Source organism: Pongo pygmaeus, chromosome X, assembly GCF_028885625.2.
Source record: "Pongo pygmaeus isolate AG05252 chromosome X, NHGRI_mPonPyg2-v2.0_pri, whole genome shotgun sequence".
NCBI classification, from domain to species: domain Eukaryota; kingdom Metazoa; phylum Chordata; class Mammalia; order Primates; family Hominidae; genus Pongo; species Pongo pygmaeus.
In genome coordinates this window covers 86,868,171-86,892,455 of record NC_072396.2, presented here as the reverse complement: position 1 = coordinate 86,892,455, position 24,285 = coordinate 86,868,171, and positions in this window count along the sequence as shown.

The window sequence follows — 24,285 nt, the reverse complement described above, 5'->3', positions numbered from 1 at the left end:
GGTGTGGTGTGGTGTTGAAAAAAATGTATATTCTGTTGATTTGGGGTGGAGAGTTCTGTAGATGTCTATTAGGTCCGCTTGGTGCAGAGCTGAGTTCAATTCCTGGGTATCTTTGTTAACTTTCTGTCTCGTTGATCTGTCTAATGTTGACAGTGCAGTGTTAAAGTCCCCCATTATTATTTTGTGGGAGTCTAAGTCTCTTTGTTGGTCACTCAGGACTTGCTTTATGAATCTGGGTGCTCCTGTATTGGGTGCATATATATTTAGGATAGTTAGCTCTTCTTGTTGAATTGATCCTTTTACCATTATGTAATGGCCTTCTTTGTCTCTTTTGATCTTTGTTGGTTTAAAGTCTGTTTTATCAGAGACTAGGATTGCAACCCCTGCCTTTTTTTGTTTCCCGTTTGCTTGGTAGATCTTCCTATGACTTTGATGAGTTGAGAGAAGAAGGCTTCAGATGATCAAACTATTCCGAGCTACAGGAGGAAATTCAAACCAAAGGCAAAGAAGTTGAAAACTTTGAAAAAAATTTAGATGAATGTATAACTAGAATAACCAACGCAGAGAAGTGCTTAAAGGAGCTGATCGAGCTGAAAGCCAAGGCTGAAGAACTACGTGAAGAATGCAGAAGCTTCAGGAGCTGATGCAATCAACTGGAAGAAAGGGTATCAGTGATGGAAGTTGAATGAATGAAATGAAGCGAGAAGGGAAGTTTAGAGAACAAAGAAAAAAAAGAAATGAATGAAGCCTCCAAGAAATATGGGACTATGTGAAAAGACCATATCTACATCTGATTGTTGTACCTGAAAGTGACGGGGAGAATAGAACCAAGTTGGAAAACACTCTGCAGGATATTATCCAGGAGAATATCCCCAGTCTAGCAAGCCAGGCCAACATTCAGATTCAGGAAATACAGAGAACACCACAAAGATACTCCTCAAGAAGAACAATTCCAAGACACATAATTGTCAGATTCACCAAAGTTGAAATGAAGGAAAAACTGTTAAGGGCAACCAGAGAGAAAAGTCGGGTTACCCACAAAGGGAAGCCCATCAGACTAACAGCAGATCTCTCGGCAGAAACTCTACAAGCCAGAAGAGAGTGGGGACCAATATTCAACATTCTTAAAGAAAAGAATTTTCAACCCAGAATTTCATAGCCAGCCAAACTAAGATTCATAAGTGAAGGAGAAATAAAAAATAATAATAATTTACTGACAAGCAAATGCTGAGAGATTTTTTCACCACCAGGCCTGCCCTACAAGAGCTCCTGAAGGAAGCACTAAATATGGAAAGGAACAACCGGTACCAGCCACTGCAAAAACATGACAAATTGTAAAGACTATCAAACCTAGGAAGAAACTGCATCAACTAACGAGCAAAATAACCAGCTAACATCATAATGACAGGATCAAATTCACACATAACAATATTAACTTTAAATGTAAATGGACAAAATGCTCCAATTAAAAGACACAGGCTGGCAAATTTGATAAAGAGTCAAGACCCATCAGTGTGCTGTATTCAGGAAACCCATCTGATGTGCAGAGACACACATAGGCACATTGAAATTTCATTCATTTCACCTCCGATTTGACATTTCAGCCAGCTGACCTGAATAAAATTGAGATGTGAAAATTTAAAAAAAAAGATCAAATGAAACAAAAGTATGTTCTTTGAAGGAATAAATGAAATTGAAAATTCACTAGCTAAACAAAAATAAAAAAGAGAAGATCCAAAAGAACACAATCAGAAATGACAAAGAGGACATTATCACTATCTATACCCCAAATACAGAAATCCTGAGATACTGTTATGAATACCTCTATGCATACAAACTAGAAAACCTACATGAAATGGATAAAGTCCAGGAAAATTGCTGCCTCCCAAAATTGAACCAGGAAGAAATTGAATTTCTGAAGAGACCAACATTGAGCTCTTAAATTGAATTAGTAACAAAAAGCCTAACAACCAGAAAAAGCCCAGATCCAGATGGATTCACAGTCAAATACTACCAGTTGTATATAAAAAGGTACTATTTCTACTCATTTTATTCCAAAAACTGAGAAGGAGGGACTCATTCCTAACTTATTCCATAAGTCTAGCATCATTCTGATATAAAAACCTGGCAAAAACACACACATAAAAGAAAATTTCAGGTCAATATCTCTAGTAAGTATAGACACAAAAATTCTCTACAAAATACTGGCAAGCTGCATCCAGCATCATATCAAAAAGCTAATCCACCATGATAAAGTAGGCTTTATGTCTGAGATGCAAGGTTGGTTTAAAATATGCAAATTAATAAATGTGATTCATCACATTAAGATAACTAAAAACAACATGTGATAATCTGAATAGATGCAAAAATGCTCTTGATAAGACTAAACATCTCTTTATGTTAAAAGTCATTAAGAATCTAGGCATTGAAGGAACGTACCTCAAAATGAAAAGAGCCATCTATGACCAACCCAAAGCCAACATTACACTGAATTGGCAAAATCCTGAAGTATTGCCTCTTGAGAACCAAAGAAAAAAAAAAAAGACGAAGATGTCCACTGTAACCACTCCTATTAAATATTGCACTAAAATTCCTACCAGAGCAATCAGTAAGAAGAAATAAATAAAAAGCACCCGAGTGGGAAGAGAGGAAGCAAAACTATCTCTTTTCATACATGAGAAGGTTAGATACCTAAAAAACCTGATTGTCTTTGCCCAAAGGCTCATAGAATTGAATAAAAACAAAACAAACTTCAGGCCAGGAACAGTGGCTCATGCCTCTAATCTCAGCACTTTGGGAAGAAAAGGTGGGTAGATCACTTGATGTGAGGAGTTTGAGACCAACCTGGCCAACATGCTGAAACCCTCTCTTACTAAAAATACATGAATTAGTCGGGCATGGTGGCAGGTGTCTGTAGTTTCTGCTACTTGGGAGGCTGAGACACAAGAAGTGCTTGAACCCGGGAGGAGGAGATTGCAGTGAGCCACAAAAAACAAAAATAAAACAAACTTCTGTAAAGCTTCATGATGCACAATTAATCTATAAAATTAGATTAATCTATCAGCATCATTTCTACACACCAAAAACTTCCAAACTGAAAGACCAATCAAGAATGCAATGACATTTGCAATGGACAAAAAATGAATAAAATACCTAGGAAAACTGCTAACCAGGGAGATGAAAGATAACTACAATGAGAATTACGAAACACTGCTGAGAGAAATCAGAGATAACACAAACAAATGGGAAAATATTCCAAGCTTGTGGATAAGAAAAATATATATTATTACAATGGCCATACTACCCTCAGCAATTTACAAATTCAATGTTATTCTTATCGAACTACCAATGACATTCTTCACAGAAATAGAAAAATAAAACTATTCTAAAATTTATGCAAAACTAAAAAGAGCCCTAATAGCCAAAGGATTCCTAAGTAAAAAAAAAAAAAAAAAAAAAACAAAGCCAAAAGAATTAACACTACCTGACTTCATGCTACACTATAAGTTTACAGTAATCAAAACAGTATGGTACTGGTACAAAACCAGACACAGACCAATGGAACAGGTCGGAGAAACCAAAAATACAGCTGCACACTTACAATCATCAGATCTTTGACAAAGCTGATAATAACAAGCAATAGCGAAAGGACTTTCTATTCAATAAATGGTGCGGAGATAACTGGCTAACTATCAAGATGACAGTGGCAGGCCATCCGGAGAGGCCACTGTCATCACGCCGGCTGAAGCAAGGAGATGCAGGCAGTGACGGGAGGAGTGGCTGCGAGAGCAGCAATGGTGGCGGTGGATTCCCTCTGCCCCGCGATTCCAAGGCAGCCGACTGCCATGAGTGGCTGGGTGGGACCAGCTCCCAGGTCTGGAGTCTCCGCTGCTCCAAATTCAGCTCTGCATTGCCATTCTCGCTCAGCGCTGCTTCGGGGAGGGTAAGGGGAGGAGGCAGAGCTCCAAACACCGCATATTCTCACTTATAGGTGGGTATCGAACAATGAGAACACATGGACACAGGAAGGGGAATATCACACTCTGGGGACTGTTGTGGGATGGGGGAGGGGGGAGGGATAGCTTTAGGAGATATACCTAATGCTTAATGACGAGTTAATGGGTGCAGCACACCAGCATGGCACATATATACATATGTAACTAACCTGCACATTGTGCACATGTACCATAAAACTTAAAGTATAATAATAATAAAATAAAATAAAATAAAAACTTATATTGACTACATTGAAAAGAGTACAATTGGCTTTTTCTGTAAATGGAACTTGGGAATCAAAGCACAACAAGGTTATCCTGAGGCACTGACGTGCTATTTAACAAAAATGTGTAAAGGGTTATAAAAAGTCTATAAGGATCTTACCTCGTGGTAAAACTGATTAAGATTTTCAGGTAATGTTAAAGGATGATGGAAGATTTTTGTTTTCCTTGGCAACAAACTATTTAAAAAAGAAGGAAAAGAGAAGAGACAGATTGTTTGGAAAGCTAAGTCTTCCCTCTTAATAAGTAAAGGTTTTTCACCAGGCGTGGTCGCTCACGCCTGTAATCCCAGCACTTTGGGAGGCTGAGGTGGGTGGATCATGAGGTCAAGAGATGGAGACCATCCTGTCCAACATGTTGAAACCCCGTGTCTACTAAAAATACAAAAATTAGCTGGGCATGGTGGCACATGCCTGTAGTCCCAGCTACTAGGGAAGCTGAGGCAGAAGAATTACTTGAACCCGGGAGGCAGAGGTTGCAATGAGTTGAGATCGTGCCACTGCACTCCAGCCTGGTGACAGAGTGAGACTCCATCTCAAAATAAATAAATAAATACAAATAAGTAAAGGTTTTTGCCTTCTTTTTTGATTCATCACTTTGACTAAATAAATGACTTACGGTAACCTGAAATTCTATTTCTTAATATCAACTGTTTTAAATCTTTAACATATTTTATCTTTCCCAAAATAAAATTTCAGCTTCATAATTGTCTTCTCTCACTCCTGGAGCATCCAGAAGAGAGGTAAACAAAATTATTTAACATGTTTAGTTTATGGAATTGTCAAGCTAAAGATAGCATTTAGTCTTCTTCAGGTTATGTTTTGGTGAATAATGTTGGTGTATGTTCCAAAATTTTATGGGACTTCTAAAATCCAAATGTCTTAGTATGTGTTATCAATTATAATTAGGGTTATTGGGTTAGTATATTGTAGAGCGCAGACATGGACAAATTTCTTTGTCGATTGTATTTTTTATTGTGATTACCATAGGGCACTTTGACAAACACAGACAATTGTTGTCTTGTTTTGATCCTCTTCTAAAGACGGATTATAGTCCTTGAGTGCAAGTTTCTGATAACCTTGGAGATTGTAACCAGGAGTTAAATGGGTGGACTGAATTAATGGAAGATAGAAGTTTTCTACACTTTTTGCTTGGAACATCGCTGATCTTTGTTTTGTTTTTCAGAGTTAAGGAAGCTTTTCTTTTGAGCTATTTGCAGCTTTTGACAATTGTAGGAGTGAACAAACCAGTGATCTCTGTCCACAGCTTGGAGAAAAATAAGGGGGATGGGCCATCAACCTCAAAATGGTCATGCAATTGGATGATGACTCCCTTTTGCTGAGGACCCTTAGATAGACCCCTGAGAGAAAATCTGACTGTGATTTCTCCCAAAACAACAGTCCTGTGATAGTGAATACTGAGTATCAACTTGTTTGGATTGAAGGATACCAAGTAATGATCTCTTGGGTGTGTCTGTGAGGGTGTTGCCAAAGAAGATTAACACTTGAGTCAGTGGGCCGGGGAAGGCAGACCCACCCTTAATCTGGTGGGTACAATCTGAAAAGCGGCCAATAAATATAAAGCATGTAGAAAAAAAGTGAAAAAGCCAGACTGGCTTAGCCTCCCAGCCTACATCTTTCTCCCCTGCTGGATTCTTCCTGCCCTTGAATATCCAACTTCAAGTTATTCGGTTTGGGACCTGGATTGGCTCCCCTTCCTCCTCAGCTTGCAGACAGCCACTTGTGGGACCTTGTGATCATGTAAGTTAATACTTAATAAACTCATATATATATATATGCTTGCAGACAGCCTCTTGTGGGACCTTATGATCATGTAAGTTAATACTTAATAAACTCATATATATATATGAGTGTATATATATACATATATATATATACACACACACACATATATATTTCATGTTCAGGTAAACTAAGATTCATAAAAGAAGGAGAAACAAATCATTTTTCAGGCAAGTAAACATTAAGAATTTGCTACCACATATACCACATATGTTACCATGTATACCACATATGTTACTATATATATAAAAAATTAGTTCTGTCCCTATAGAGAACCCTGACTAATACAGATTTTGGTACCAGGAGTGGTTCTAGAGAAACAGAATATTAAGGATACAGTTCTTTCACTGGTTTTGGGGTTTCTAGAGCTGACTGCTTAATATGATTAGACCCCAAAATGCTAAGGACTCTGCTTCTAATAGTATGGAGCCTACTGATAGTCCTTGGCATAAACTGTTTAGAGAGTTATACAAAATTAATGCATTTGATACTCCTGATTCACCATTCATGAGAGGCAGGGAGTTTAGTGACTCTGTACATAATACCTTTGACCATCTGTGGAGAAACAAGGAATATAATGAAGCTGTTTGGTTGCTCCTAAATTCAGTGGACAAATTGATGAAGAAAAAAAAACAACATGATGAGCTCAGAAATTCTGTCTCCCAGCTTCAGAAGCAGAGAGCCTCAAATCTGCTAAGATTGCCCTGAGTGGTAGTCTTATTTTCAGTAGAGAAAGAGCTGAAATTGTGGAAAAACAGACACGAGCGCTTATCATGTAAGTGGCTGACCTGCAATGAAAGGTGCATGCACAGCCTTTCCAGGTGTCTTCTGTTAAATGATTGGAAAAGAATGGGACCCTGTATCTTGGAATAGGGATGTGTGGGAAGACCCTGATGAAGTTGGGGACACTGAGTTTGTAAACTCTGATGAACCGTTTTTGCCAGAAGGAACAGCTTCCCATCCCCAGTGGTGGCAACATCCCCAACCTATGCTGCCATCAGCCTTTCCACCTTTGTCTGAGGAGATAAACCCTGTGCTGCCTGAGGCAACAGTGATGGCCTCCCCTGAGGCAGCTGCCAGGAAAAATTATGTTGATCCTCCTCAGGAACCACCCCCAACACTCGTTTGTTTCTAGACCTATAACTAGACTAAAGTCTCGACAGACCCCTAGAGGTGAGGTTTAGAGTGTGACCCATGAGAAGGTGTGCTACACTCAAAAAGAACTGTTTGAGTTCTCTAATTTATATGAACAGAAATCTGGAGAACAGGCATGGGAATGAATATTAAGGGTATGGGATAATGGTGGAAGGAACATAGAGTTAGATCAGGCTGAATTATTAATTTTGGCCCGCTAAGAAAGGACGTTGCATTTAATGTTGCAGCTCAGGGAGTTAAAAAAGGTTCTAATAGTTTATTTGCTTGATTGGCCAAAATATGGATTAAAAGATGGTGCACTGTGAGCAAGCTGGAAATGCCTGATCTCCCTTAGTTTAATGTAGAGGAAGGGATCTAAAGGCTTAGGGAGTTTGGGATGTTGGAGTGAATTAGTCACTTTAGATCTACTCATTTCAGCTGGGAGGGTCCAGAAGATATACCCTTGACCAATACCTTGTGAAATAAATTTGTGAGGGCAGCACCTGCATCTTTGAAGAACCCTGTAATTGCTGTTCTCTGTATGTCAGATCTAACAGTGGAAATCACAGTCACTCAACTACAAAATTTAAATACAATGAGAATAATCAGATCCCGAGGTGGCAGGGGCCAAGTGACAACACTAAACAGTCAAAGGCAAGGTGGGTATAGCTACCATAATGGACAGCAGAGGCAAAGTGACAATCATAATAGTCTGACTTGTGTAGAGCTCTGGCATTGGCTAATTTATCATGCTGTTCCTAGAAGTGAAATTGATAGGAAGCCTATTGCATTCCTACTTAAATTATAAAAATTGAAAATTTCCAGGTTGAATGAACAAAACAGCTCCTCAATCAATTTCCAGACTGGAGCCAGTTTACAGACCCAGAACGCTTTGAATGAAGGGGAGGCAAGTTCAACTTGAGGAAGGACTCCACTACATTACCAACACTTTATGCAGTGAATCTTTCTCCTATCCTTCCCCAGAGGAGACCTCTGGCCTTTTACCAGTGTAACTGTGCATTGGGGAAAGGAAAATTTTCAGACATTTTGGGGACTACTGGACACTGGTTCTGAGCTGATGTTGATTCCAGGGGAACCAAAATGTCATTGTGGTCCTCCAGTTAAAGTAGGAGGTTATAAAGGTCAGGTAATTAATGGAGTTTTAGCTGAGGTCTGACTTACTGTGGATCCAGTGGGTACCTGGACTCATCCTATAGTCATTTCCCAGTGCCAGAATGCATAATTGGCATAGACATACTTAGCAGCTGATGGGGGCCTATGGCGGCCTGCCAAAAGCTCCTAGGGGGGCAGGCTTCTATGTGTGGCATCAATGTGTGACAGAACCCCCACATTGGCTCCTTGACTGATAGAGTGATGGCCATTATGTTGGGAAAGGCCAAATGGAAGCCATTAGAGCTGCCTCTACCTAGGAAAATAATACGTCAAAGACAATATCACATTCCTGGTGGGAATGCTGAGGTTAGTGCCACCATCAAGGATTTGAAAGACATAGAGGTAGTGATTCCCATCACATTCCAATTCAACTCTCCCACTTGGCCTGTGCAGAAGACAGATGGATCTTGGAGAATGACAGTGTATTATTATAAGCTTAACCAAGTGGTGACTCCAATTGCAGCTGCTGTACCAGATGTGGTTTCATTGCTAGAGCAAATTAACACATCTCCTGGTACCTGGTATGCAGCCATTGACTTGGAAAATGCCTTTTTCTCCATTTCTGTCCATAAGTCCCACCAGAAACATATTGCCAGCAATATACCTTTACTGTCCTAGCTCAGGGGTATATTAACTCTCCAGCTTTGTGTCATAATCTTATTCGGAGAGACCTTGGACACTTTTTGCTTCCACAAGATATCACACTGGTCCATTACATTGATGACATTATACTGATTGGATCCAGTGAGCCAAAATTAGCAAACACTCTGGACTTATTGGTGAGACATTTGTGTGCCAGAGGATGGGAAATAAATCTGACTAAAATCCAGGGACCTCCTACTTAAGTAAAATTTCTAGGGGTCCAATGGTGTGTGGTCTGTTGAGATATTCCTTCTAATGTCAAGGATAAGTTGCTGCATTTGGCCCCTCCTACGACCAAGAAAGAAGCACAATGCCTAGTGGGGCTATTTGGATTTCAGAGGCAACACATTGCTCATTTGGGTGTGTTACTCTGGTCCAATTGTCGAATGACCCAAAAGGCTGCCAGTTTTGAGTGGCGTCCAGAACAGGAGAAGGCTCTGCACCAGGTCCAGGCTGCTGTGCAAGCTGCTCTGACATTTGGGGCACGTGACCCAGCATAGTCACTGGTGCTTAAGGTGTCAGTGGCAGATAGGGATGTTGTTTGGATCCTTTGGCAGGTAGGTGAATCAAAGCATAAGCCTCTAAGATTTTGGAGCAAGGCCATGCCATCTTCTCCAGATAACTAACCTCCTTTTTAGAGACAGCTCTTGGCCTATTACTGAGCTTTGGTGGAAACTGAACATTTGACTATTGGTCATCAAGTCACCAAGCGACCTGAACTGCCTATCATGAACTGCGTGCTTCAAAGATGGTTCTGCATGATATGCAGGCACCACCCAAAAGTGGACAGTTGCAGCACTATAGCCCCTTTCTAGGATATTCCTGAAGGACAGTGGTGAAGGGAAATCTTTCCAATGGGCAGAACTTCGAGCAGTGCACCTGGTTGTGCATTTTGCATGGAAGGAGAAATGGCCAGATGTACAATTCTATACTGATTCATGGGCTGTAGCCAATGGTTTGTCTGGATGGTCAGGGACTTGGAAGAAGCATAATTGGAAAAATGGTGACAAAGAAATTTGGAGAAGAGGTATTTGGATGGACCTCTCTGAATGGCCAAAAACTGTGAAGATATTTGTATCCCATGTGTGTGCTCACCAACGGGTTACCTCAGCAGAGAAGAATTTTAATAATCGAGTGGATAGGATGACCCGTTCTGTGGACACCACTCAGCCTTTCTCCAGCTATGCCTGTCATCACCCCATGGACCCATAAGCAAAGTGGCCATGGTGGCAGGAATGGAGGTTACGCATGGGCTCAGCAACATGGACTTCCACTCACCAAGGCTGACTTGGCTATGTCCACTGCTGAGTTCCCAATTTGCCACCAGCAGAGACCAGCATTGAGTCCTCAATATGGCACCATTCCTCATGGTGATCAGCCTGGTGACATGTTGATTATTTTGGACTTCTCTCATCATGAGAAAGGCAGGGGTATGACCTTATTGATATAGACACTTACTCTGTATATGGGTTTGCCTATCCTGCACACAATGCATCTGCCAAGACTACCATCTGTGGACTCATGGAATGCCTTATCCATCGTCATGGTATTCCACACAGCATTGCCTCTGGCCAAGGCACTCACTTTACTGCTAAAGAAGTGAATCAATGGGCTCATGCTCATGGAATTCACTGGTCTTACCATGTTCCCAATTATCCTGAAGCAGCTGGATTGATATAACGGTGGAATGACCTTTTGAAGTCACAATTACAATGCCAACTAGGTGACAATACTTTGCATGTCTGGGATAAAGATCTCCAGAAGGCCGTGTATGCTCTGAATCAGCATCCAATATATGGTACTGTTTCTCCCATAGCCAGGATTCATGGGTCCAGGAGTCAAGGGGTAGAAGTGGAAGTGGCACCACTCACCATCACTCCTAGTGATCCACTAGCAAAATTTTTGCTTCCTGTTCCCACCACATTACAGTCTATTGGCCTAGAGGTCTTAGTTCCAGAGGGAGGAATGCTGCCACCAGGAGACACAACAACGATTCCATTAAATTGGAAGTTAAGATTGCCACCTCTACACTTTGGGCTCCCACCTTTAAGTCAGCAGGCTAAGAAGGGAGTTACAGTGTTGGCTTGGGTAACTGACCCAGACTATCAATATGAAATCAGTCTACTACTCCATAATGGAAGTAAGGAAGAGTACGCATGGAATACAGAAGGTCCAATAGGTCGTCTCTGAGTATTACCATGCCCTGTGATTAAGGTCAATGGGAAACTACAATAGTCCAATCCAGGTAGGACTACAAATGGCCCAGACCCCTCAGGAATGATGATTTGAGTCACTTCACCAGGAAAGAAACCACTACCTGCTGAGGTGCTTGCTGAAGGGAAAGAAAATACAGAATGAGTAGTAGGAGAGGGTAGTCATCAATACCAACTATGACCACGTGACAACGTGCAGAAAGGACTGTAACTGTCATCAGTATTTCCTCCTTCTTTTGTTAAAAACATGTTTGTGCACGTATACCATTGCACTAAGAAAACACCTTCATTTTATTTCCTTTTCCTTTATCATGTGACATAAGATTTATTGACTTTATATCAGCATTTAAGCATTGTTAACTTTATGTAATAGTATTTGGGATGGGGATAGGTGCATTTCCAGTCATATGAAGAATAGTTGTATTATATTAGGCATAATTATAACCTTATTATTGTCTTTATTTGAAGATTATATATAATCTCAGGAGATGTGTATGGGTTCAATTGGACAAGGGGTGGACTTGGGATGGTTAATACTGAGTGTCAACTTGATTGGATTGAAGGATACAAAATATTGATCCCCTGAGTGTGTCTGTGAGGGTTTTGCCAAAGGAGATTAACATTTGAGTCAGTGGGCTGGGGAAGGCAGATCCATCCTTAATCTGGTGGGCTCAGTCTAATCAGCTGCAGTGAATATAAAGCAGGCAGAAAAAATGAGAAAAACCCAGACTGGCCTAGCCTCCCAGCCTACATCTTTCTCCCCTGCTGGATGCTTCTTGCCCTTGAACAACCGACTCCAAGTTCTTCACTTTGGGATAAGGACTGGTTTTCCTTGCTCCTCAGCTTGCAGACAGCCTCTTGTGGCACCTTGTGATCATGTAATTTAATACTTAATAAACTCATATATATATACATATATATACATATATGTACATATGTATATGCCTCCTCTGTGCAGCCTGGGTCAGAGGCTCCAGGTCCTCTTAGGGCCCCTCTCTGCCTGCCCCTCCGTGCCTGACTCTTACTCCCCAGCTGGCAGGTGGCTTGGTCTGGCCCCATCAGAGTGGTCCCCAAGGCAGTGGGCTCCCTGGGGGCTCCAGCTTGTCCCTGGCTCCTGCCAACTCCATGGAGCACAGCACTGCCACAGGCCCAGCTCCACCTCCTCCTTGTACCCTCCCTGCAGTGGTGACAGGCAAGAGTAATGGAGGCTCTAGGCATAAAGGCAGGTCCTGCCTGGCCACATGAGGGTGGGAGCAGTACAATCAGCTGCTTTAGGGACGTGAGACACAGGGGACCCACCACCGCCATTGCTGTTCCTGGAGCCACTCCTGTCACCACAGACCGTGCCTCCCTGTGCAACTGACATGATGACAGTGGCTTCTATGGACCGCCTGCTGCTGCCATCAATTCCCTGTCTGAAGAGGTACATCTAACTGCCATTAAGATAGGCATGATGACTTCTCTTAACTGCTTTATGCCGATAGGGGGTGTATTAGTCAGGGTTCTCTAGGGGAAAGAATTAATAGTGTGTGTGTGAGTGTATATATATCTATTTATATATACGTATATATAGATATATATACACGTGTATATATATAGATATATATACATATAAGAAGACCTTATACAATTCAACAAATAAGAAATAACGCCATTAAACATGTGTAAGGGACATGAACAGACACTTTTCAAAAGAAGACATGCCTGTGTCCAACAAATATATAAAATAAAAACACTCAGTATTACTAATCATCAGAGAAATGCAAATAAGCATCACAATAAGATACCATCACATACCAGTCAGAAAGGCTATTATTAAAAATTTTTTTAAAAAGATGTTTGTAATTTTCCAGAGAAAAAGGAAACATTTTCACACTACTGGTGGGGATATAAATTAGTTCAGCCACTATGAAAATCAGCTTGGAGATCTCTCAAAGAATTTAACACAGAACCTACTATTTGATACAGCAATGCTATAACTGGCAAATATAATTAAAGGAATTTAAGTCATTCTACCACAAAGACTCATACACATATAGCACTTTTCACCATAGCAAGGACATAGAATCAACCTAGATGCCCAACATTGGAGGACTGGATAAAAACATGTGGCACATACACACCATGAAACACTACATGGTTTTAAAAAATGAAATGAAATCATGTCTTCTGCATCATCAAGGATGCAGCTGGAGGCCATTATCTCAAGCAAATTAACACATAATCAGAAAACCATGTACCACATGCTCTCACTTATAAGTGGAAACTAAACATTGAATACACATAAACACAAAAAGAGATATAGTAGACCCCAGGACTTACTTGAAGATGTAGGATTGGAGGAGGGTGAGGATAAAAATACTACCTATCAGGTTTTATACTCACCACCTGGGTGACAAAATAGTTTGTAAACCAAACCCCAGTAACATGCAATTTACCCCAATAAAAAAAATCTGCACCTGTAGTCCCTGAAAATAAAAGTTGGAAGAAAATAATATATATGATCCAATATTTCTGATAAACATAGATGCAGAAATGCTTTAGAACATACTAGCAAATCAAATTCAACAAAACATTAAAAAGATCATTCACCATGATCATGTGGAATTCATCCAATGAATACTAGGATGGTTCAATGCATACAAGTCAATAAATGAGATACACATACTAATAGAATTAAGTACAAAAGCCATATAATCACTTAATAGACACCAAAAATTTCAGTAAAATTTATTCTTTCATTATAAAGAAAAGTCAACAAATTGGGTATGGAATAAACAAACCTTCAACCATAAATACCATATATGACAAAACCACAGCTAGCATCATACTGAAGAGGCAAAAATAAAGACTTTTCTTCTAAGGTTTAGGATAACGTAAGAATGCCCATTTTCAACTTTTTATTTAATCTAGTACTGGAAATCCTGGACAGAGCAATTAGACTGAATAAATAAATGCAGGCCATCCAAATTGAATAGGAATCAACTGGTTCTTATTTGCAGAACACATAATATTTTACTTAGAAAAAGCTAAATAGTCTACCACAAAAATTGTTAGAACTGATAAACTTATTTAGTAAAGTTGCAGAATAAAATATCAGCAGCATTTCTATATGCCAACAATGAACAATCCAAAAAAACACACAATCCAATTTATAATACCTACAAAAATACCTAGAAATAAACTTAAAGACAGTAGTAAGATATTTCTACAATGAAAATTATAAAACACTGATAAAAGAAATTAAATAAGAAACAGTAAAATGTATTTCATGCTTCTGTATTTGGAGAATTAATATTGCTCAAGTATCTATACCACCCCCAAAATCTATAGGTTCAGCCAAATCCCTTTAAAAATAACAATGACATTTTTCACAGAAACAGAAAAAAAAACCCTAAAATTTAAATGGGCCCATAGCAATACTGAGCAAAATAGATAAATAAATAAATAAAATAAATAAATATATAAATAAATAAATAAATGAATAAATAAATAAATGAATAAATAAATAAAGCCTGTGGCATCACATAAACTGTCTTTAAATTATACTACACAGCCATAGCAACAAAAACAGTATATTACTGACATAAAAACAATCACATAGATAAATAGAAGGGAATAGAGTACACAGAAAAAAATCCATGCACTGGCAGCCAACTCATCTTTCACAGTGACGCCAAAAACATATATTGGCATAATGACAGTTTCTTCAATAAATGATGCTGGAAAAACTAAACATCTATATAGAGAAGGATAAAACTTGACCCTTATCTCTCACTGTATAGAAAAATCAAATTAAAATATATTATAGATGTAAATATAAGCCCCAATTCAATGAGACTACTACAGAAAAATATTAAGAAAAAATGCTTCAGGACATTGGTCTGTGCAAAGATTTTTCAAGTAAGATTTCAATAGTATAGGCCACCAAAGCAAACATAGACAAATGGGATTATATCATGCTAAAATGCTTCTGCACAGCAAAGGCAACAACCAACAAAGTGAAGATAAGACCTTCAGAGTGGGAGAAAATATTTGCAACTATCTATCTGAGAAATAATTAATAATGAGAATATATATTTTGCACTCAATATCAAAAAATATCAAATTAAAATGGAAAAAATATTTGAGTAGTCATTTGTAAAATGAAGACATACAAATGGCCATCAGGTGTATGAAAGAAAATATTCAACATCACTAATTATTCAGGAAATTCCAATGAACACCACAATAAGATAACAACTCATCCCAGTTAAAATTAGTGTTTTCAAAAAGATAAAAAAAAACAGATATTGGTGAGAATGTATAGAAAGGGGAACATTTAAACACTATTGGTAGAAATATAAATTAGCACAGCAAGAATGGAAAACAGTATGAAGTTTTCTCAAATGTTTAAAAATAGAACTACCGTATAATCTAGCAATTCCAGTACTGGGTATATATCCAAAAGAAAGAAAATCAATTAATAAGGAGACATCTGCACTCCCATGTTTATTGCAGCATTAATCACAACAGCCAAGAAAAAAATCAACCTACATGTTCATAAACAGATGAATGGGTAAAAGGAAACTGTAGTATATATATAGAATAAAATATTACTAAGCCATTAAAAGTATGCAATTATGTCATTTGCAGCAACATGGATGAAACAGTAAGTTCAGTGAAATAAACCAGGCACAGAAAGATAAATATGATATGGTCTTTCTCATATGTGGGAGCTAAAAATGTTGATATCATCAAAGTAGAGAGTAAAATAATTGTCACTAGAGGCTGGGAAATGTAGGGGTGTATGGGGGAGAAAAAATTGGGGTAACAGGTAAAGGCATACAGTTAGATAGAATAAATAAATGCTAATATTTGATAGCACAATAGGATGCCAATAGATAACAATAATTTATTGTAGAAATGAAGATTTGAAATACTTCTAATACAAAGAAATAATCAATATTCGAGGTAATGAATATCCTAATTACTTTCATTTAAACATTATACATTGTATGTATGTATAAAAATATTACATGTGCCTTATGTGTACAATTGTTTTCCATTTATTGAGAAATTAAAAAAAGAAAGATAAATTACACATTTAAAATGCTGACAGAAAGCATTCTAAATATACAAAGGAAAATGGACATTTGGATTAATGAAGACCACATGGATACATATTATAATTGAATAAAATCAAAATAAAAAACAAAGAATGTAAGACACAGAAAGAGAAAAGTGACTTGTCCTATATGGAAGAGTTCTTGATAGAACTATCAACTGATTTCTCAGTAGAATAATTGCTGCCCAGGAAAGAAATGAATGGTATAATCCATAAGCAGAAAGAAAAAATCTCCCAAAGACAAATACTATACCAGGTAAAACAGATATTTAAGAATAAAGGAAAGAAAAATTTCTAGAAAAATGAAAATTGAGGGAATTTTTTACCTCTCGACCTACTGTATAAGATTGCTACAGTGAATTATTCAAATACAAAAATGTATTAAACAATAACATGAAAGCATATGAAAGTACAAATCTTACTGATAAATGTAAATACATAGACAAATAGTGAATGTTGTAATACTGCAATGATGGCACATAAATAATGTTAACACTAATATAAAAAATTAAAAAACAAAAATATTAAGAATAATTATATTCTCAGAAGTTTGATAATAAAATTAATATATGAAAAACATAAAATCTGACATTAGTAATTTAAAATGTGTCCATAAGAAGAAAATAAAGTATACAGTTCCTTTCAGCGATCTCCAGCCATTAGGCACCAAGGACTGGTTTTGTGAAAGATGATTTTTTTCACCAACTGAGGTGGGTAGATGGTTTCAGAATGAAAGTTTCCCACCTCAGATCTTCTGGCATTAGTTAAATTCCCATAAGGAGTATGCAACCTAGGTCCCTTGCATGCACAGTTCACAATAGGATTTGTGCTTCTGTGAGAATACAATGCTGCTGCTAATCTGATGGCAGACAGAGCTCATGTAGTAATGCTCACTCACTGCCGCTCACCTCCTGCTGTGTAGCCTGGTTCCTAACAGGCCATGGACTGGTACCAGTCCATGGGTTTGGGGACTCCTGCTGTATATGATTAAAGTTAAGCTGTTATAGCTTAAATATGGTTATTAGTATGAAATAGAGAGAAAACAATAAAAAAGTAGAAGTAGAAGTTCTTACCCATCAATTTTAACTTTAGATATAAGTGAACTAAATTTCCTAATCAAGAGTCTGATCTGCTGAATAAATAAAAATAAAAAGTACCCAACTTTGTGGTATCTACAAGAGACTAATTTTAGAATTAAAGACATATATAGACTACATCTGAGGAAAAGAAAATATATGTTTCATGCAAATGTAACCAAAATCAAGCAAGAGTATCTATACTTATACCAGAAAAACATAGACTTTAAGTTAAAAACTAAACTAGTCAAATAAAGTTGCTTTGTATTGAGAAAAGGGTCCATTCAAGAGGAAAAGAAAACAATTATAAATATATCTAAAACCAACATCAAAGCTCTATATAAAACAGAATTTGACAGAACTTAAGGAAGGAATAGACACAAATGCAATAATAGTAGGAAACATTAATGCCTGCTTTCAATAATGTTGTATTAGTCCCTGACTTCCCGCAACACCACATCTTTCTGTCTTCTTAGTCTTCCAAGTTTCTAGGAAGTCCCAAATTTTCCCACATTTCCTGTCTTCTTCTGAACCCTCCAAACTGTTCCAACCTCTGCCTGTTACCCAGTCCAAAGTCACTTCCGTATTTCCAGATGTCTTTATAGCAGCACTCCACTCTCTGTGGTACCAATATACTGTATTAGTTTGTTCTCATGCTAATACAAAGAACTTCTCAAGACTGGGTAATTTATAAAGAAAGAGGCTTAATTTACTCACAATTCCACATGGCTGGGGGGCCACAGGAAACCTACAATCATGGTAGAAGGAGAAGCAAACACATCCTTCCTCACATAGAGATAGGAAGGAGAAATGCCAAGCGAAGAGGGAAAAGCCCATTATAAAACCATTGGATCTCATGACAATTCACTCACTATCAGGAGAATAGCATGGGGAACCATCTCCATGATTCAATTACCTCCTACAAGTTTCCTTCTATGACACCTAGGGATTGTGGGAATTACAATTCAATATGAGATTTGTGTGGGGACATAAACACACCATATTAAATGGATAGATCATTCAGAAAAAAAACAATAAGGAAACAGCAGATTTGAATAACACTATAGATAAAATGAACCTAAAACATATGCAGAGAGAATTTTACCCAACAGCAGTAGAATACTCATTCTTGTCAAGCACACATGATACATTCTCCAGGATATATCAACTGTTAGGTCACAAAATAAGTCTTAACAATTTTAAGAAAATTGAAATCTTTTCAAGTATCTCTTTCAATCAAAATTGCATCAAACTTGATTAATAATGGAATAAAAATGGTAAAATTCACAAATATATGGAAAGTAAACAACACACATTTATACAACCATTCGGTCATAAAAATATTTTTAAAAGAATTGAGAAAATAAGACAAATGGAACTGAAACCAACATATCCAGACTTAAAGGATGCAGGAAAGCAGTACTAAGAAAGATGATTATAGCAATAAATGCTTACACTAAAAAAGAACAAAGATCTCAAATACACAATGAAATTATACCTCGGAAAATTAGAAAAAAAATGAAACAGCAAAAAATTAAGAGAGAAAAGAAAGTAATAACTCTTAGAGCAGAAATAAAATTAAAAAAACAGAAAAAATTAAAAATTAAACAACGAAGTTACTTTTAAGAAATAAAATTAACACTTGGCTAAAGAGAGATTCAAATAAATAAGAAAAAGTATAAAAAGAAGACAATACAACTGATTATGCAGAAATAAAATGATCATAAGGTATCATTTGAACAATTAAATGTGAACATATTGGGTAACCTAGAGAAAAAATAAAAATGCATAGAAACGTAATCTACCAAGACTGAATCAAGAAGAAATAGAAGGCCTGCATAGACCAACTAGAAGCATATTGATTGAAACAGTAAAAAAAACAAATCGACAAAGATAAGTCCAGTAGTAGATGACTTCATAGGTGAAGTCTACCAAATATTTAACAAAGATCTCTTACCAATTATTTTTAAATTATTTCAACACTTCCAAATTCATTATATGAAGCCAAGTATCACCCTGATACCAAGGTCAGAAAAGACATCACAAGAAAAAGAATGTGTTCAGGGTTATAAGTATAGCAAGGAAATACACTCAAGGAAGTATATTCATATTTATTACTGATAACATATTGAGACACGTCAGAATTAAAGGAACGTTATACGTTATACAGTTTTGGAAAACACATACCAATAGCACATTTATATGAGTTCAGCACAAGGAAAGCCAAAAACATTTTATCATTTTATAGTTGACAATTCCTCCTGTATGATTTTAATATACCAAATAAGCCAAATATGTCTCTTTTGGACTTTAGAGGACTCAATATTTAAGAGTTAATTAGATTAAAAAGGCTTAAATAAGAATTTGACTTTGGAATATTTGTCAAATATCAAAGGATTAAACACTTGATACTATAATGCCATATGTTACTGTAAGCCATTTATTCACTCAAAATGAAAACCTTAAATTTTTTTACAAGGTAAAAATCTTTACTAATTAACAGAGCCATAAGGGGAGAAAAGCTATAGTTACTGTCTCTGAGATTTGGACCTGGAAGGTAAGGGGAATAGGTACTGATGGATGTTAGTCCAGGAGGTCCACGTTAGGTGAAAAATAAGTTAGCAAACAACTTCCCCTCCAATTGTTAGGGAAGGATAGATATGTAACCACAGATAAAATTTTACTTTTCCCAGCATAGCCTAGGGGCATGTGTAACTCCTCATGTCCCCAGGACTTACCTAGAATTTAACAGCTCTAAAGCAAGAAAATAAACTTAAAGTATAATAATAACAAAATAAAAAAATAAAAAAAAAATTGAACAATTATTAAAAGTTATAGAAACAGCTCATGACCATAAAGCATTTAGTAAACCTAATATTTGATCTGCAAGATTTAGACCAAATCTCAAAAGGATGAAGACATTTTATTTATTTATTTATTTATTTATTTATTTATTTATTTATTTAGAGACAGAGTCTCGCTCTGTTACCCAGGCTGGACTGCAATAGAGCAATCTTGGCTCACTGCAACCTCCACCTCCTGGGTTCAAGCAATTCTCCTGCCTCCGCCTCCCGAGTAGCTGAGACTACAGGCATGCACCAACGCATCCAGCTAATTTCTGTAGTTTTAGTAGAGATGGGGTTTAACCATGTTGGCAAGGCTGGTCTCAAACTCCTGACGTCAGGTGACCCACCCGTCTCGACTTCCCAAAGTGCTGGGATCACAGGCGAAGACATTTTTATTTTATAGATAATTTAAAAAAGGTTTTAATTAAATATTTCTAAAGTTACATGAACTAAGGGGTATTAATATTTTCTCCTAAAGCTAAAAACCTAATAAAGACAGCATAGGACTGATAAAATTTTATTTCTTAAGCTAGTTACCAAAAAGGCAAAGAAAAACCTTCTTCAGAGTAACTACTTCTCTTTATGGGAAGTCCATATAAATAAGTTGGAGGTCAAACTTGATGAAAAAGTGCTTGAATTTAATCAGAAACAGGAAGGGTATGTTCAGGGTTATGAATATATCAGGGAAATACATGACTCTTAGGAAAAGCATAAGAAGTGTTCTAATTATATTGAGAATTTAGACATATTAAAAAAAGCTAAGAGTACAAAATTAAGTTATGTTAGAGGAAAACGTTGTTTTAATTATATTTTTTTAATTTTAAGATAAAACATTTTAGCATTAGGCCATAATAATAGTTAGCACTGGAGGAAAAAATTACAGGAGCTGATGAAAAGCTGGAAAGAGTTATTATCTCAGACTTTCTTCAGGAGAGAAAAAGCTGAAAACAGTGAGGCACAGCAAAAGGTGAACTTCTGAGATAAAATTCTGAGAAGTTTTTAAAAGAACGAAGTTATAAAATTTAAAGTAAAACTTCTTATAATTTCATTAAAACCAGATTAATACTTTAATAAAACCTTTTTAACAGAGGGAACCAATGTTAGAAAGACTGTCATAAATAATTTTCTTCCAATTATAATCAACTTAATTACATATAAAATTCCTTCCATAAATTTATCTTCACAAATCTTATCACAACTTACACAGACAATCTATGACATGGTTGAATATTTTTACTTCTCCTAAATATCACTCTTTTTTAAACAGCCAGTCATTTTATTTTAGAACCAGAATTTAACCATACAAGATCTTTTTTATACAAAATTGTATTTTCTTTACGACCTGCTTTACCAAAAATACAACTTTATATTCACAATTTTCTTTATATTTCCTTTCCTCAACTTACACTTTCAGTTTTGGATACTTTGTATCCTCTTTGTAGAAAGTTTAAGGTTTGTACTGCATGTCTTTGTGTGAGCTCTGTGGGGGTGGGGCAGAAGAGTAAGTAATTTATATATTGTAGAAGTTCTCCCCCATCAAGAGATAGCTCAGTTAGATTTTTTGATAGGGCCTGTTTGAATAAGTATGGACTATTTTTCAAACCCTAAATTTGGGCTTTCCAGGTTGAAGTTATTGGGTAAAGATTGGTTTGTGTGCTTCCCCAGGAGAAATAGGGCTATTGGAGGGAAAAATGAATTCAGATGTTTGGTAAATATTCTCCAGGCATCCATTTGGGAGAGTATATTTTTACACAAAAGAAGATTGGGACATTTAGGCATTACCAGGGACTGGTGGGCAAAAAGCAATTGGTCCCTTAAGTAATAAAAAGGGGGTGTGGGCTGGGCATAGTGGCTCACACCTGTAATCCCAACACTTTGGGAGGCCCAGGTGGGTGGGTCACCTGAGGTCAGGAGTTCAAGACCAGCCTGGCCAACATAGTGAAACACTGTCTCTGCTAAAAATACAAAAATTAGCCAGGCATGGGGTTGGGTGCCTGTAATCCAGCTACTCAGTAGGCAGGAGAATCTCTTGAACCCGGGAGGAAGAGGGTGCAGTGAGCTGAGCTCATGCCACTGAACTCCAGCCTCGGTGACAGAATGAGACTCTATCGCAAAATGAGGGGGGGTGGAATGTGAGTTTTTTTGGAAGACTGCCACTTGTCCTCACTACCCAACAGGATTTTGGACAAAAGTTGCCCAGAGAAGGAGGTTAGCATAGGGTAATCAGCTCTTGAATCCAAAAGAAAATGTATAATCTTACCTGACACAATTAGACTTGCCTTGGTTTCATTTTTTTTTATGATGATGTCAGATCTCAGAGACAGCTGGAGAAGAGGACCACTTCAGCTCAAATCCATTACTGGATTGGGGTTTGGCCTGGGGCCTTTTGTCTCTTGAGACAGTCCCTTTCCGAGTGGCCAAGCCTGTGGCAGAGAGGAAAGGCCATTTGGGTCTTTCTACTATTTGGCACATTAGGACAGTTTACGTTTCAGTGGCCTGGCTTTCTGCTCTTATGGCAGTTCCTAGGGAGGAGATTTTTAGGGTAACCTAGAGGGGCCTGGTTGATTTGTAAAGCAGCCAATAATTGAGCCTGTCTCCCATCTTTCCATTTCTCCTTCTCTTTGGCACTGTTCTCCTCATCCTGATTTCGTTTATAAAAGACTGAGGAGGTCAATTTGATGATTTCTGACATATGGACTTTGGGTCCTAAGCCTGACTTTTGTAATTATTTTCTTAATATCTGAGGCAGCTTGGGTAAGAAAGTAATGCTTTAGGACTAGTTGTCCTTTGGGGATTCCTGGGTCTAGGTTGGTATGTTTGATAAGCGTTTCTTGCAGCCTTTTGAGAAAGGCTATAGGTTTGTTATTTGGCCCTTGGTCTATGGTGGCTAACTTACAATAATTTCCTTGTTTGATGTTACTTCTTTTTATTACCTCTGCTAGGCATAGGAGCATATTGTTTCTGGCCTGTATTCCCCTCTGGGTCTTGTAGTCCCAACTGGCGTCCTGCATGGGAACAGCTGTAGCTACCATGAGGTATGTGGCATCTGCCAAGTGTAGGTTATCCTTGCAGCAGAATGCTGCCTTATATATGTTTTTTTTTTTTCTTGTGAGAGGGCTTGTTTCATGAGGATGAACAAGTTAATAAAATGTAAGAGTTAATTGTTGGAATCCATTGATGAGCCTCTCAGTGTCAGCTGAGAGCTCTCCTAGGTTTTCCTTAACTTGGCAAAGGTCCTGTATAGAAGAGCAGACCTGGGCCTAGATGGGTCTGGGTGGCTCAATTATAATTTATATTTGTCCTTCACATGTTTCAAAAGAAAGAGGAAAATGAATCAGAAAGGTGCCTGAATGAGAAGTTGTTTTTTTACCTTTTCCAGGGAACCTGAACCCTTTAGGAGGCCATCCTGAAGTCAAGCCAGGGATATCAGGCATCCCTGTCCTCTTTGGCTCAATGACCCACACCCAGGCATCCCTTGGTGCTCCCATGGACCACTCTGTCTTGAAGTGGGTGTTCATGAAGCAGCTCTCTTCTTGAGGGAGTGTTTATTGCTTAAGCATCTGCAGCCCTTGGGGCTTTGGAAAAGGGAAAGCTTTTGGAATCCTTAGAACAAATAAGCCTAATTTTATGATGACAAGAATGTTGGTGTCTAACTGAATTGATTTCTGTCTTTATTTTGGGGGGGAGGTGTGAGTGGTCACACTCATTAGGTTTCTTAGGTTTCACAAAGGGAGTCTGGCCAAAAAGACATTTTACCCAGAAATTAAGTTTTTCTCTGTGTAGATAAAAACTCCATTTGCCCTGGACAGATGCAGAGGAATTCTGACATACACAGCAGAAAGGACCTCCAAATCAGCCTGGTCAGTCAAAGGTAAAAGCGAAGAAAGAAATGTGAGAAAGCCCTGCCAAGAACAAAGGGACAGGCCGGCAGGGGTAAGCAGTCTGATCTGTGAGGCTTATATGTGAGCAAGGGAGGGAGAGAAAAATCTTCACACCTTAAAGTGGCAAGAACAGC